This window comes from Dreissena polymorpha, chromosome 15 (genome assembly GCF_020536995.1).
Source record: "Dreissena polymorpha isolate Duluth1 chromosome 15, UMN_Dpol_1.0, whole genome shotgun sequence".
Classification (NCBI taxonomy): domain Eukaryota; kingdom Metazoa; phylum Mollusca; class Bivalvia; order Myida; family Dreissenidae; genus Dreissena; species Dreissena polymorpha.
In genome coordinates, this window is record NC_068369.1 from 15,157,837 (window position 1) to 15,174,270 (window position 16,434).

General features: G+C 32.8%; 1 long non-coding RNA gene across 1 annotated transcript; it reads right to left on the reverse strand.

Moving 5' to 3' along the window:
* Positions 1-6,179: 6,179 nt before the first annotated feature.
* On the reverse strand, positions 6,180-9,386 carry LOC127860537 (uncharacterized). Its single transcript, XR_008039835.1, has 4 exons — positions 9,128-9,386; positions 8,346-8,458; positions 7,951-8,044; positions 6,180-7,575 (listed from the first exon to the last, which is right to left on the reverse strand). It is a non-coding gene; the product is annotated as an uncharacterized LOC127860537 (long non-coding RNA).
* Positions 9,387-16,434: the final 7,048 nt, after the last annotated feature.

The following is a 16,434-nucleotide window of genomic DNA, read 5'->3' on the forward strand; positions in this document are numbered from 1 at the left end:
GCCGGAAGTACCTTTACTCGACATTCGTTAAGAAGAGACTTAGGTGAAAAAGATTTATCTTCGACGACTTTTGACGCACATGCAATTCGTCCAAATTTCCCAGAATGAGTCTTAAAATAATAATAGTGTGAATGATGCAATCGATGATTAGACACTCACAATGGGAGGGAGCTAGTCATAGACCAATGTGTTCTGTTTCAAATATAACTTATAGTTCAATATTGTTTAGCATATGCTTACAGTTGTCAAAAAATGATAAATAAGCAATGCGGGAATTTTATTTCGAGCTCGTCTTACCTCAAAATGTGATCAAGTCGTCATCGGTTTCCGGATCCTGTACGCATGCGCATTGGAATGACATGGCAAGAAGTCCTACGCCTAGGACAATCCAATGGCTATGATTGATAGGCTAAGTTCAATCTATAAAATGCCAACACAATTCAATACCTTTAATTAAAGCGTGATTGTTTATTACAGAGTCTTATACATAAATCGAACATAACATATCACGCCCCGGTTTGGTAATTTTGAATTCACTTACTTTACAAGAATCCACTTAAAATATTAGCTTCCAATAAACATTTGCAAAAGTCATTAAACAAACTCAATCTCAACTTAATTCGCTCAAGGCAGATCACGTATATCATGTCAGATTTGTTCATGAAAGATCGCGTTGTGCATGTATCAGTACATATTGACACAGGCTTGTTTAAAAAGCTATGCAATGAAGATTTAACCTTAAAATTGTTAAATAGAACTGATAATTATTGATAAAAAAATATGCGTATTTCAGAAACTTGAAGAGTGTATTTATGCTGAATAAAACTGTTTAATAGTATATTTTTTTAAACAATTATTGTTTGTGTTTTGTGACAATCTTCTCTACGATTGATTTTAATAGATGTTGCTTTGTAATTTCAGATACTTCGATTTTGACGCTGAAACGTGGACATGCATTGAACAATATGAATAAATACAACACACAATAACAAAAATGTTGTTCTTTTTTTCTTTTTATCTGTCGATAATGTGTCTTCTATATATAAAGAGGCAAATCAGGTATGGGTTATTTTGCGGAGCAAAAAGTTCGGACAAAATGTCCTGTAAAATGTCGGGAATTTTAATATTGAAATGGACGTGCATAAACGCTCTATCTTAAAATCGTTACAAACTTCCCGTTTCATTACCAAATGATGTAACAAAAACGCAATTTATTCTTATATTATATATAAGTATTTTAATGCAAAACGTGTACGTTGTTAAACTTAATTTAAGTTTTCTATAAGCATGTTACTGTTATTGCGGTATATCAATAACACTGACGCCATAATACATCTTTGTTTTTATTCTATCGCGTCTATACTCCTGACGTTGAGTTCTTCGACAATAAACGTAACAATATCATTTCGTGTCTTTAACTCGGAGAATATGATACAGCTATCATCACAGTAAGGCAAAGGTTCAAGCGAATACTTTTGATTTAAAGGACCATTATTGACATAACAAGCAAAAGTTGACAAGCAGTCATATCGTCCTTTATGTCTACTGCTTTCAATACAAATTTTAAACCAGACGAGGGTTCGAAGATCGAGCGCACTTACAAAATAATTAAATGACTATATAAAGTAAGCATATCTAACTCCACGGCGTTCCTTAGTGTATCAGTACAAGTGATAGAAGTTTGTTTACTATTGATTTTCATAACGGATATACTGTGATAAAACAACTATGTAACTACGTAACCAGAATTTTTTTTTTCATTTTAATGATAAAGTAACAATTACCCGAATGTATTTCTTTCTAGATCCGTAGAATAAGATGTTTGTGATCGAACTTAACAAAGGGAGTTAAGCACCGCAGTACTTTAGACATTGAACGAAATGGTGACTTCCCTTGATTTTCGTTTTAACATGAAACTTAACATGCACTTCTATTGGTATATATACTGTGACGTCACTACTTTTTACTACGTTACTGTCATCAGTATACGGATGCGTAATCGCACTAATCTAATGTACATTCACTACGCCATTATACAAGGAAGAATAGATAAATTCATTTCGCAGTTAAGTCGATACCTTATTTGCCCCTAAATGGAACGCTAAGACATATTCCCAAATACTGAAACATCCCAGGTTTTCGATTAACACTATAATTAAAACAAACTAAAGTTACGAACCAAAGTTCTTGGCGTAATTGCCTCCATAATGAGAGTAGTGCCTCTATAGAAAACAATTAGGCTTTGAAATCACAATGCTTGAGATTCAGATTCAAAACAGCGTCGAACAATTTCAGCCATAGGCATGAACCTTTCATAACATAATTTTCATTTGTTTGCAGACCGAGACACCGAATGCAACACAAATGTAATTGAATGGAATATACCACTGTGGATATCTTAAATGTGTCTCAATGCATACGCATTATATTAATGCTGAATTTAAAATCAGTGGATTATATAAAAATTTGCATTTTTCATTGATGTTGATATGGAGCATAATTAATTGGTGTATGGATTGTGGGTGAAATATATTTTTTTTCCTATAACTAAAGAGTTAGTGTGGTTATTCTTTATGTTTAAAACAGTTTATTTAAGCAATTATTCTAGAATGTGTATGTCGATTTTAACGCATGCTTAGGTCGTGTGGTTATGGCTTAGAAAGATATAGAACTATAAATAAAGGCAAGTCCTTGTTTGTTAAACAGTTGGACGAGTGTCTGCCATCCATGCAAGGTTTGCGACTTAAGACAGAATTTCTCCACGTGTTAGAGGATGTTGTGTCCTGTATGTGACGGTCAAATGCATATTGACACGTTTGTCCAAGATGTTACTAATTAACTAGTACCCACATGCTGAAACATCTGAATGTGTGCTGTATTGTTTTCAATCAACTTTATCATTTAACAAACATTGTTCCATTATGTGTTGTTTTGTGTCAATAATTTAATATAGAATGTTCTTCTTTTTAATGTCCAAGTATTTTCATTTGACATAAACATACAATGCATTTGGTAAAAATAGATACTTGAATTGAATTGATGACTTGTTTTGGGCTAGAATAAAGAATTACATGTATTACTGCATCTGTGTAATATGCTGTATGTTCACCTGTCAATGAACAGCATTCGCATTTTGTTCAAATTCACGTACACTTAAAATTTTGCAAAAGCAAACAACGAAATAATGTCTTAGCTGTTAAATACCTTTAATTAAACAAAACAAAAGTATACATTTCTTCATTAATCTAATGAAGCTATTCGACTGAAAATACAGTCAAGCCATCCCATTAAAGCATGTTATTTAATTTGCACTCACGACATTGTTAAGAGTTGGTTCTCATATAATGAAATGATTGGTAAATCATTTGTTATAGGTAAGGCGAACATATTGCAAGAGGACGACTCGGTATTTAGATAATGAATTTTTATCCGTATAAATAATTAGTAAGGTGGTTTGGCGCCACAAATATTACAGCATGCACCTGACGGCCTGTAACCTGCGCAGGCTGGACATACGATAAAGTCACATTTCACTTGTACACGTGCATCGCTTACAAGTTTCTTTAGGGTCGGTTGTTAGTTTCTCTACTGTTGGTAAAAATTTAACAGAGATAGTCTTGATGCCAACGACCGAAGAAGTTCTTGGAAGAGAGATGAAACAAGCCATAGGTGACGGCCGAGAAAACAAGAGCTGAGTGATGGGAAGTACACCAGTCAGGGCGCTAGGATATTTTACAAGAAACGTACATGGGGTGAGGTAGAAGACGAAATATGCCAAGGAGGAATGGATGGAGAAGCAATATAACACATTGACAAAGAGATGCCAAAAGGCAGCAATGAGAAGGCTTAATGCACGCGCAAGGCCCATGCTAGTGTTATAGCCGACGCTGACAGGAACATTCTTAGTGATATCGTCGCAGTCCTGAATAGGGGGTATGAATACTGAAGCGATCTCTAAAACTACCGATTTTGACCAGATCCGAGTCTAATAAAAACGATTTTAGACCAGAAGCAGATGAGGACAATGAGAGGAAGAGAAGGCAGTGCGCTGTCTGGAGGCAATGAAATCTCCGGAAATCGACAGCGTTCCTTCTCAGCTAATAAAGCGTGGGGACTAGGAAACGACTTGATGAGTGACTGCAGATGTCAGAAGATCTGGGAGGAGAATTATGCTACGTATCATTCTCAACCAATTAAACATTAAGTCCGAGAAACTGCTTCTGGAAAAGCAGACTGGATTCAGAGCTTTATAGTGCATAGTGGAACATATCTTCAATTGCAGAGTCATTAACGAGAAACATCTGCAACACTATTGCTCTTACTTTATCGATTTTAAAAAGAATTTGACCGAGTTTTGCATGATGACCTATGACATTTTCTGAAAGGATTAAACACTGAGGAAGAGGTTGTGCAAGTCATCCAACACATAAGACTAACGGGTGACTTCTTCAGGACTTCAGTTTGCGTCCGGGATGTCTGCTACCCTGTCATGTGTTGCCATTCCCTTTAGAACAAAACAAGGAGACACTCAAAGACCACCACAAATCTATTTCCATTGGTGGCAGACACATTTCTAACTTAATATTTGCTGATGATAATGACCTCGTGGGTGGCACCATCAGTGAACTCCAAGACAAACCCAACAGAATCTCCGAATGAGCAAAATAATACGAGATTAACGTCAGCACGGAAAAGTCGAATAAACCAACATGAACAGCACTAGTGAAACATCACCATAAACGAATAAACGGCAAGAAGCTATAAGAGGTGACCAGTTGCTTGTATTTTGGAGCAACCCTGTTCAATGATAGAATAAGTGCCGACGCGGTGGATGTTTCATGAGCTTCCCCAACAAGTACAGGCTCTTCAAATTACTCGTAGTCTCCATGATGTATGGCTGCGAGTCCTAAACGCTTCATGCGGATAAAAAAACGCAGAATACAGGACTTTGAACGCAAGTGTATCCGAAAGCAACTTCGCATCTCCTGCATGGAGATCAAGACCAACGAGTATGTTTGGAAGATGTCAGCAGCGCTTGTTTTGAAAAAAAGCGACCATCGTTTAAGGGCCTTTCAGTAGACGTCAAACAAGTACCTAGCTACTTGTGTAGCTCGGTAAAATAGCATCGTATCATGTGTTAAGAGGACATCATGTTAAACTTCAAGGTGCAGCAACAAACATGTTGTTAAAATATGTTGTTTTTGAAGATCGGTTAGTGACAGAAACACATTTGAACTTGAATAAAATAAGTTAGAACTAATTACTCTCATGAAGAGTTGTCACACCTATGTAAGTGGAATGTAAATGCCACTCCTGAACTTAAAGCAGCGAACTAGAGATTCATGCAATACAATGACATCTACTATTTGCTCACAAGAAGCCAATTAAATTACAGTTATTTTAATTAAACAAAATCATATGCGGTAAGTGTAGGCTCTTTTCTCAGTTTAAGAGCTAGCTGAATGTAAGAAAATAAAACAACACTGGGTTTAATAAGACAGTCACCAGTAATGAAAACATCCTCAGAAACAGGAAGAGTTAACTAATCTTATAGAGATTATTGTGTTATCTGATTTATATATTTAACTTTTCATCTTGATTGTTTACCCTTTATTTTTAAGTTCTTTTCGACTAAAAAAAACTCTGAAATGTCAAAATTGACTGAAAATTGTGAAACACCTCAATACAGAACAGTTTATATATGGTTTTTGAAAAGGAAACAAAGTACTGAGAAGGTTACACCAGCTTTTGTTAATGGTACAGACTCTTTCATGCGCTTTATTTTTGAGCGCAAATAAAAAAATTGTTTTTATCAAACACATTTTATGATGTGATATTGATCATTAGCAGAGATTGTCAGAAAGCCCTTCATAAAAAATCGTTTTATTTGTGGATCGCGAAGCATTATTCGAGAGATTGAATAATATTAAAACACATTGCTGTTTGGTTTATCAATATATGTGACCAAAGCTGGGAAAATCAGTCTTGTGTTCAAAAAATCACATTTTGACTTTTTGGCAATTTTGGATTCTCTGAACATTGTAGTTCACAAAAATGATATAGATTTTTTATTTATCACATTCAAAACTAATTTTATGACCTTCCAAAGTGACCAACCCTACATTTTACCGTCACTAAAAGTTATCATTTAATACAAAATAACAACAAAAAATTTCAAACAACCAGCACATTGTTTTATTAAAACAATAATCTTTCCTTTAGTCAAATACATATTTATAGTGCAATAAACTGACAACAGCATTATGGACATTTAAAATGTACCATTTGTGTTGCTATGGTAACCAATCTACATGTTAATAATCACCAGAGCACACAATCACGCCTTTTATAAATATATGAATTGTATTTTCAATCAAGTGTTTGTTTAAAGGCAAACACAACATTAATTTCACTGTTGTGTAACTAGTTAAACGATAACAATCAATAATGTGTGTGTTCCATGAACAATTTCCTTTTTTTATTCAGTTACATGTGTATTTAAGTATAATGTAACCTCAAACACTAAAAAATGGAAAAACACAGCATTGAAAAGTGTTGGTTGAAAGTACACTTGGATACTAAATGTTTCAGTAAATGAAATAATCATTATTTATCATTATTTCTGATAGACAAAAATGGACAAAATAAACAATAACTTAAACATAAAAATTGTTTGTTTTTGTTACTATGGAAACAATGTAGCAAACAAACAAAAATATAGGATTTTCATTGTAAAACATAAATAAATACAATATTCACACTGATTTTTTTCCATTTTTTCTGATAGGCAGTCTGTGTCCATAAGGTGAAAACAATTGCATGGTTAGATCTACATGGAAAAAATGATTTTTGTTTTGTAAATATGAGATATAAAAAACTTGAAAACAAGCTTGTGCAATTACAACAACAAAAGTTTGCATTGAAAATTTCAAAACCTGTATCAACTGACACATTTAGCAATCGTATAAATGTTTTAGCTTTCCTAGGAATAGAGGATTTTTGCATTGTTTGTGAGTATATCACCAAATACCTTGGCCAAAATAAACACTGATACATGATGTATGTAATTGTTGTGGCACCATCAGAGAAGATCAGATGCGCATCTTAATGCATCTTCTTTTTTTGGGGGCACAGTCTGTTTTTTGTTGCTCACCAGTAGCGCGTTTTGGACATGTCAAGTTTTTGGTTCATCTATGCGACAGAATTCACGAATGTTTTCAAATAAATACCACTGATGGTCCAGATCAAGCCCTTTCGCAAACATTTCTTATAGCAGGTTGTCACAGCTCACATTAACATTCACTTTCGAGACCTTCCTGAGAGTGATTCTGAATACTGGTGAGTCACTGAATTCCCTGCATTCCACAACACCGGGATGCTCCGCTGACACATGGAAATTGATGAAATTTGGTGACATTCTTTATGTGGTGAAACAATGTCGTAAGGTAATCCTTCCTGTCTTAGATAACAACAGGATTGGAAGAGTCCCCCACAAGCTGGGGGATGTTGTGGCCCGTCCTTGACGATAACCCCACAGACGCAGCGACATCAGACAACATTTCTGCATTGAAGTTTCTGTATCAAGATTACCATTTAATTAAGAAACAATTGCAAAATATAGTTTTCCTTTTATCAAATTATTATTTTGTTGTTGTTGTTGTTGTAAAAGAAAACTACAAAGTTTGAAGGATGATTTTGCATGGGATTTTGTTTGCCATAACAAGAATTTCATACCAATAAAACAGCTGAAACTATTAAAATGATTATTTATTTTCCTGTTACGAGACATAAAGTACCTACACACTATTTTTAATTGATTTATGTTTTACTATTTTTATATTTTATTACATGGCAGAACTATACAACTGGATAGACCTATGGAAATGCAAACAAGGTTTATCAAGAAGGATCATGCAGGTCACATACACCATACTGTGATAAGGAATTTACCTCCACTTTGACTTCCAGATGCCAAAGTGCCAATCTGGTGTAAACTTTGTATGTCTTATCAACATAAAGCTTAGTGTGATGATTCAGTGTAAACCTGAAATGTTAAAAAATAATCATTAAAAAAGGTCAGGCTACAATTTAGAATATGTATTTTGTAGTAATTGACTGACTCAAAAATGTTGACTCATTTCAATATATTATTTTAAGAGAATTTTCCTTTTGGGATTTATACCAGAGTAATTTTTTGTTAACATATTTACTACATATCAACATGCTTTACCATTTTGCAATTGCATTACTGCAGACAAATATTTTTAACAACAGGTTTAGCTAAATTAATTTCTCAACATTAAAAAAAGCTATCAGAAACACAATAACTAAGGGCTTGTTATTACCTACAAGAACTCTCCACAGAAGGTACCAGATGACTATGTTGTTTTTATTTAGGCCGCAACAGTTGTCACACTGAAAGTGAGAATGCTGTTCGCCAAGACCGTAACTTCCCAACCTGTAGAATGTCAAATTATTGGTTATTTATCTACATAACACTTTTTTTATAATAATTATTAATTAAATTTGTGCTTAAACATTTTTAAAAAGTCAACCTTAAATTTGTTTTGTTTATCAGCTTCTGTCACATGAAGTTCAGACTTTTCAATAAACGCAGTATATGATGTTTTTTTGACAGCTTCTATATCAATATCAATATCAGACTCATCATGGTTTGACTCAAGGTCACTTTCATCACAGGGGTTTGAAATTCTATCTAATCTAATGGCTAAATAAAAAAATATTATACTAGTCTTATACTATATAGGGGTATATATTTTTTATTAAGCAATTAGATTAGCTATATTGATAGAATTTCAAACTCCTGTGCTTTCATAATCATCTACCACATCAAACAAATCTTGAGTAGCGGGGTGAGAAGTTTAAAAATAAAGTTCATTTACATTCGATAAATCATTTAAATTTAAAAAAGAAGTGTCCTGGTCTTTTGAAATTTCACATGGAATAGTGTTGGTGTTAATAAATTGAGACATGATATTTCAAATTTAAATCTTCCACCATTTCATGTAAACAATTAATCTGCTATCGTACAGTTTACTTCCGGGTCAAACTTGCGAGTCGCGAAAATTAATCACAAAGCCAAAATACGCATATATATTTCACTTACCTATTTTAAGCATGTGGAAATATCATTTCCGAACTTTCTTCGATTGAAGACATCCATTAGTACACGATGTCATTTTGATTTACAGCGTTTAATAGCCATTGAAAATGAACACTACGAGACAGGTTGCGCTACCTGTGAACTGCTCAAACGAAACAGTGTCTTTCAAGGGGAATAATTTGAATTAAATAAGCGGATTACAAACCACCAATTGTGCCAGTGTTTAAAGGACATATTCATGCTATTTTGTGGAAATTTTCAAAGCATGTCATAAATTATGAGCCGAGAAATTGTATGAAAAAGACGAAATATCCAGCGCATTTTCGTAGAAGATTTTTATCTCGCGATTTCCCGACATAAACGTCAGCGTACACAAGACTGATTTTCGCTAACGACGTCACATATATTCTTAGGTTCTCCAATACCTGAAATAGTTTGGATATATGCTGCAAGTAAAAACACAATGTAAATAGTTTGATTACTTTCGTAATTTGAACCCGTATTTAAATGTGTCTTTGTGACCCTCTTTATCCTCTTCTTCTTTGCAAACTGAACATATCTTCCATTTCCTCATTCGCTTAATCGCTCAGTTATGGACTGAGCTTAATATATTTGGATGTGTTAACACATTTCTAGACATTTTTGACATCTTAATCTAATAAAATCTTTAAAAATGAGATACATGAAATATGCATAGCAATAAATTTTGTAAGGGCATTCACAAATCAAAATTCTTTAAATGTTGGTTTAATACACAAATTGATCAATGTTGGCACATTATTATGAAAAACATTTTAAAGTTTAAATAGTTCCAACTCAGAACGTATATTGTAAATAAACATTTAAAAATATGAGTTTAATTTTTGGGGGATCTCAGTTTGACAGAAGCGGGTTTCTTTCATCTCTCTAGAGACTCTCTATTCAAGAATCAATAGGTCACTTGTGAATTATATATAAATCAAAATGGAAAATCCTTTTCACAGTATAATAAGACAAATGTCCTTACCAAGTTTTATGAAGATCATACATACATGTGACCTCTAGGATGCGAGCAAATTACATGGTGAAGACGCAAAACGCTTACCATGAACGCATTGTGTTCAGATGGGCTTAAACAGCTTTATAAGGAGGCAAAATACTTGGTGCAGAATGGTAAATAAACACACAAATATTGGTTTATAACTTCTTGTTCTTTATTTGTGTCCATTAAGTACGATGAAGGCAATCAAAAGAATACGGAGTATAATTTCTTATATGGACCCCACATGCTAAATATTGACCGTCGGTTCAAATTATTGACAAAAGACGTCACCGGTCAGGTGGAATGGTATTGTATTTCGATCTTGAAGCTGGCAAGTATTAAATACTGAACAATTATATGTTATCAATTATTAAAAACAAAGTGTTTAATAATCTAACATTTTACAGTTATTTTATTTTGCAAAACGCGAATATGTTCTGTATTAAAACTTTACAAAGTAATAACAAAACGTGTCAATGCGTTACCGTGCTTAATCGTTTATTATGAACTGGTTGATACATAAAGCAAATGTTCAGTTAAATATGTAATATAAAGCTTGACTCTGGGCCCCATCGCATAATAGTCAAGTAGAAAATGGGGGTTTAAGGTGCATGATTGGAAATTTTGAATAAATATGTTGAAGATGTTCTATTTTGGATTGGGTAAAATATTATTTTCGTTCGCAGGAACAATTTTGCTTCAGCTACAATCTTAATTGGATCAGCTTTCCTGTCCGGTTTGGTTAAATGAGTAAACGGATTGGGCTTAAGAGGGTATCTTCTGTCTTAAAGAAGAAACGAATGCTGCAAATGTTCTTTTCATAGATACGATTAACCGTAAAACCAGGACATCGTTCCACTATGTTCAACAATATTTGTAAAATTTCTGTTTGCAATCTAATATTGTAAGGAATCGTATATTGTCATGAACTCTGCATTTTTATTAAAAGGAAACACGGTGGATACTTTTCGACATCGATAGGAGTACACCTCAATATATGCCAATTTATGTCAGACTGGAAGCTACTAGTTACGTAATAATCTTAACGCGACGGCCTGAGGTGAAGAAATATGCGAATGCTCTCTAGAACTTCGTCTGCGTACGTCTTCATAAAGTATTCCACATATGTCGAAGTTTGTCAATCAAGCCGAAATTTGCTTGTTTATTATGTTTCTTCCATATAATCAAAAGGTTTTGTTTTATCTCTTACAGTTTACCTCTCGCTCATTTAATGTTTTTCTTTTTTTTTAAAGAGTTCACGTTAGTTTTAAAATTTGACTATTCAAATTCAGCGAAGATTTATTTACCCAATTATTTACAGACAAATGCAATTCCCTTATAAGTTGACATGTTGCAATTTGCACCAAATAGTCGAAGATTTTGGCGTGGGGAGAAAAAAGAAATCTACTCAATCTACATCAGTAATGAAATCAAACATTTTCTGTCGAAACGTTAGAGTTCTAGCTTGAACATGAATATTGTTTTATTTCAGAACCAGTTGATTTGTTTGCATTTTCTACAACAAAGTCGAGCTTATTCCAAGACGGCGGCGCTAAAAAAGAAGGCGGACATATGAACGACATAATGTTTTACCGGCGTATCACAATATTATACCCACGTGACTTTAATTTTGATGAATATTGTATATTTTTCATTACTCCTCAACGAAAATAAGTTCTCCCAAAAATTAACAGAATATAAACACTTTCAATCCAAATAGCGAATTTAAGTAAACAATGCATCACCTCATTTAAACCAAGTCAACATCCTGAGTACACACATAATGCACACTTTTTATCGGAACTGTGTTATACCCTATTCATGCAATGACTAAATCCAATTTATTCTGAAAATATTTTATGTATATTTTTCAAAAAGAGTGCTTCAGTGAAAAAATTATTCTTACTGACACGATGGGTTTCCTACCTTTCTAAACGGTTATGTTTCGAAATGGCACGATCGAACGAATCTATATTCAGTAGTTGGTAAAAAACCGTTTTAAAAACTATGTAAAACAAGTTGAGCTAAAATTCAAACTTCAGTCTTTCAATTAAGACCGATGTTAAAGCATATTGAGCATATATTGCATACGAACACATATTAATTGAATAGTTTGTACATAACAGTCAAACAACTTAGCAGAACAATTTTTACAACAAAGTTCAAACTTCATTCGTTCAATACAGACCGTCGTTAAAACATATTGAGCATTTATTTCGTACGAACCAAGTTTTTTATATTAAGATATAAGACAATTTAGGTAATAGCTTACAATATTGTGTGTTATTTTCTCAATGTTTCGTATGTAAATACGTTATAATTGTAGATCAATTATTGGTTTCCTAATATTACATTATCAGTAGAGTTATGCGTTTGTGATAAATATTATATTAGTATAGTTGCTCAGTCGCTTGGTTGTGTTGGTATATGTTTGGTGCGATTTGTCTTAGCTGCTTTTCAGTTACAAATTGAAAAATATCATATGGAAAAAAGTAATTGTGCCCATGTTTCGAGTGTAAAATTATTTCGTTAAGTACATATATTATATTTCACCAACAACAGTATCCAGATTAAGTTTGCAAATCCAGATTATTTGCAAACTTATTTTTTTTATTTATTGAACAATTGTTATGAAATTTTGCATATTTGTAGGGGGCATTGAGTACATACATATAATTGAAAAAAAAGAGTTAAAATGTTTTTGGAAAGTAGAGTTATTTGATGATAAAGTTGCCATCCCCCGTTGGATCCCAACGGGATTTTGGCTCCCCCGTAAAGAATTGCAATTCTCCAATGGGAGTTTTTTCCAGACGGGAGAATTTTACCTATATTTTACAAAAAATGTAATTTAAATATTATGCTTTGTTTTCTGTTTCAATGTTTACAAATAGACATGTTTAAGTTATAATTGTAAGAAATATGTACTTTAATAAGAAAATACAGTGTTTGTAGATTTTCTTCCCCCGTGGGGTTTTGACGGGGGATCCCGTCAATCTCCTATATCCATTAAATCCAATGGGGTTTTCACGGGAGACCCCGTCAATCCACCATTTAAATTAAACCCCAATGGGAGTTTGAAGGGGGATCCCCGTTTAACTCCAATTTATAAAGAACTCCAATGGGAGTTTGACCAGAGGAGGGAGGGGGAGGATCAGACTTCAATAAACAGTTTATACCCATTGCAATATATTCCATTGTATAAAGAGTAAAAGACACCAAACTTTATTAAATAATTGATGTTTTCTTTTTAAGGTGTCAAAATCAATTTATAATTTTTGAATTTTCTTAACTCGGTACGTTACGTTGAATAAAATGTCTTTTTGAAAGAGATTAGACCCACATATTGCTATTTCTGGAAAGATGAATTTAAAACGTTCCATAATTTTGAAAGACTGTATAAATAATATAGTGACTTATCTCGAAAATATATTACATTTACCTTTTGATAATCCAAACGTTGCTTTTATCCATTTCTGTGATGATAAATACAATCCAGAAAGACAATAACATTGGAAACATACTTATTGTCATTCGGAATTGTATTATTGTGTTGTTTATTCCCGTTTAACAGTTTTTGAAGTTTTTTGCTCGAAATTTTGGGTCCGTCTATAATGCGTATATGACTCATTTTCGCGAATATGAACGAAACGAACGAATATGATCGAATATTTGCAATATTGATGCTTTTTCTGCAATGTTTTTATCAACAAATTACAGTTTAATGTAAAATATAATTAAGACTGTTAACATAAATAGAGCAATTCTCTAGCCATTATCATGTTTCGAACTCTAAAGTCATGTTCGCGAATATGAACATTGTTTTTAGGCTACACACAACCAACAATAACCACGACGACTCCACAATACAAGGTTTACAGTCAACTCGTACCTAAGTCAACTCGCACGGTAGTCAACTCGCACATTGTTTGGTCAACTCGCACGGAAGTTAACTCGTACCTAAAAGTCAACTCGCACGGTAGTGAAACTATTGATGTGTTGATGGGTTCTGAATGAGTTATTTATGCATAAACACAAATGAGAAATACTTTCAGAGTTTAGTTCAATACTTTTTATTGCAATATTTTCACAAAATAACACATTTTTTTAACAAATTGTGTTTACACCAGGTTACATTATCGGCACATTATAACAGACAGTAAAAGTACTTTTTAAAATATATTTTGTAAACTATTATTTTTATTAAAATATTTGAAGCACACATTGTCAAAGCTTTATCATGTACACAAGTAGACATTCATCTATATACTTGTATTTTAATATTTATTCCATATTTACATACAGTATCAAAGCTGTACAATATGTACACAAGTAGACATACATCTATATACTTTTATTTTAATATTTATTTCAATATTTACACACATTATCAAAGATTTACAATATGTACACTAATATTGTAATTTAATGAATAGGACATAAAGACTGATAGAACTATGAATTATTAAGAATTTAATATTTGTCATAAAACTATTAATGAAGATCCCGTTACCTATGGAAAACTTATTGCGCACACAATTATAAGTAAAAAACGTATAACAATAATGTTAACGTGAGTACAAATACGTATAGCTTAGTATCATATAAACCGAGTATATATGATTATCATACCTACATGTATTGAAACATTTTTGTACACAAAGATTATTAATTTTACAATAATAATCAGTCATAATACAATTTTACAGAATCAAATGTGTATTTAATTAATAATTTAATAAATTGCCCAGCATTATTAAAATTTGAACATGAGTTACAGTTCTACATTAATTAATTAAATATTAAATTGTAAAGCATGACAAATTAAAATATTTATTTAAGTATTCCATACTACAGCCTTATTTCTAGGCAACCCCTATCAGTAATAGCCTTATCTACCCCTCGATTATCAGTACCCTCATCAGCTCTGAATGACTGACAGATTATCTGTTTATTGTAATTTTAGGGGTGGGAAATAGGATATGGTGTTTTCAGGTATTGTTACTTTCTTGACTGATTAGGTGACATATGGTTTATTATTACAATTCCAAAATAACAATTAAAGTGATATTATGGGCATGTTTCACTGTTGAATTGAGCTGAACATAATTAACAGGTCAAAAGAGTTAGTTTAAATGTGGTTACTGACGAATTATCTGCAACTCATCTTGCTGCCAGTTGTTTATTCACGATTTCGACATTGTTAAATCACGCGTAACGAGACTGCCGAGATAACGCGAGATTAAGGGTTCGGGGGGGTTCTGCCAGTATTCGCTCTACACACCTTACGGCTTACCTGTCCGCTATATTGACTTTATAAATTAAATAAAAGCGATAAATTGCCGATGTATAACTAATAAAAACATTCTTTAGTTTTATTATAACGTTCAATGACCATCTGCTCGATAATATTTCATTACCATTGTAAATTACGGCGCCGTAAATTAACTACTGACAAACATAATAAGATCATAACTCTGTACTGTGTGCAGAAACCTTTCAGAAATTTAAACAACCCCAGACTTTTATAATATTTGAGTGCAAGTTAATTTAAACCCACCCACTTATTAAAAATATACATTTTTTTTTATTATATTAGCTCATTTTTGCTAAATTTTCAGAAATACCGGTAATAACCATTTGGTATTTGCACATTTCAGTAAACAAAAGACTACTTAATTTATTGTTAAATATGTTTGATTTGTAAATTGTATAATAATCTATATATTTTTATAAGTTCTATTGCAAGCCTAACAAGCCTAAAATACATAATAAAAGCCTAAAATACATAAAATAATATTGTTGACAACTATAATATTATTTAAGATCATTATTAAGCAAAAGTAAGTCCCCAATTCCAAGCTTACCCCGGCCAGCTAAACCGGTATAGAGTGCTGATCTCTGACTCACTCATGGGTTGGTAAGTTAAAGCCTCAACTCGGGTTCATCTTCTAGAAATAATTACACCTTAGGCTACCCTGTCTGTAACCCAAATTGCTGTTGAGGGTCGCCGGCATACATGTATCAAAACAATGTATATGCTTATGCTAACATTTCCTGAAGATTCAACCACTGAGCAGGATAATTAAGTTAACCCCATTTTATTAATGAAATAAAAATTAAATATACTATTAGATGTTTCAAAAAGACAAACCAACCAGTACCTACTAGTACTATCATAAGGAACATCATCCTATACTTCCAGGGTCTTTTGGCTCTGCTACATCAACAGGAATTAGCGTTCGGTTTATGTTTTCTGTGTTAATCATAGGTATTACAATTTTTAATATAT